Source organism: Poecilia formosa, unplaced genomic scaffold (genome assembly GCF_000485575.1).
Source record: "Poecilia formosa unplaced genomic scaffold, Poecilia_formosa-5.1.2 Scaffold89, whole genome shotgun sequence".
In the NCBI taxonomy this organism is placed as follows: Eukaryota; Metazoa; Chordata; class Actinopteri; order Cyprinodontiformes; family Poeciliidae; genus Poecilia; species Poecilia formosa.
In genome coordinates this window covers 779053-780675 of record NW_006800028.1, presented here as the reverse complement: position 1 = coordinate 780675, position 1623 = coordinate 779053, and positions in this window count along the sequence as shown.

Here is a 1623-nt window from a genome sequence, read left to right as displayed (position 1 = left end):
CATTTCTCTTCTGTTTATTTATATAACACCATTTAAGAAGCCTGAGCTGAAGGTTTCAGACACAAACGGAGCAGAAATCGATCCAAAATGATCTAAACTCCAGTTTCGTCCTAGTAGAAAAACGACGGGGTGAAGTTTGATCACTGGCTTTGCAGTGAACTCACATGAGCGAGCATGTGGCGACTGGGAAGGACAATGTACCGGCGTCTTAATCTACGTCACAGCATCGAGTTTGAGACCCAGACAGCTCTGGCAGCAATAGCTCTTAGTTACTTAATAAGCTGTTTATGTAATACATTGATTTTGTATGACATAATGACACTACAATTACCACTGACATTGTTTTATCTATTTTTCTTACATTAGAAATTATGCATTTTTATTCCCATTTTCCAAAAACTTCAACATTTCCTAGACGGAAACACATCCGTCTTCTTTTCTGGGAAAGTTTAGTTTTGATTTAAAACCCGAAAAACAGAAATGAAATTGGGTTCTTTAGAAGTTTGAAAAATAAATCTGAACTAGATATTTATCAGAAAAGTTTTATATATAAAAGGTCATGTAGCAAATCCTGTTCAGCTGGACTGAAGGCAGGCATGGCTGCTGGGACTGTAAAGGTTGCAGACCTGAGTGAATCCTCTGCAGTGAAACATTTATTACTGACACTAATAATAACATTTAGTAAGTTATTGGCAGCAGCCGTAGCTCAGTCGACGAGCTTCAGCAAGTTTTCACAGCTAAACAGAAACTTTGGAACAGATATAACTTCCACAAAAAAGGAAATAAAAGGGAGAAAATAAGGCATTAACTTCTATCTGGAGAGTAGTAGGAAAAAGTAGCAGTTTGTCTTCCAGCAGCAATAGATTTTCCTGAGTTTCTCCAACTATGAGTTTTATCAAAAAGGAAAGTTTTAAGTCTTAAAAGTAGAGCTTTTTATTTCAGCGTGGAAGCGGTAGTTTTGGTTTGTAAGTAAAGTAAAAATAATTACCACACAGGAATGGCTGCACTTAGTGTTGCAACTATTCTGATTAATAATATACAGATGTTAATTTTATATATATATATATATATATATAGCAAAAAAATATTTTTTTTTCCTAAAATGCAATAACATTCCTTAAATGAATTAGAAGTAGGTAAAGGTAAACATTTACAGATGTTTATATCTTAAATGCAAATTGTAGATTTTGTACTATTCTGCTGCTCAGAATGTTTTTTTTTAGCAAATGGCCTCTTTTTGAGCCTGTATGCTCCATTTAATGATTAATTGATTACTAAATCACCTAATACTTCAATTAATCGTTTCAGCCCCAGCTGCACTTAAATGTTACATTTTAACTCAACATTCTTCAATCAAGTCTTTTATTTCGCAGAGGAGTGTTTAACAATTCCTCCTCTACTTTTGGCTGATATTATTCTGGAAAGAATGGATTGTTTGTTGCCAAGGTAACATCACCATAGCAACATCGTGTCAAAGTGGCCACTGTGGATTGGGCCATAAGGCAGTTTGTTACCATGGAGACGCAGGCTGGTGGAGAATCGTTGCTGTCCTGGAAGAAAACAAAAATTTCTTGCCGTATTTTTAATCCACCACCAGAAAAAAAAAACAAACAAAAAAAAAAA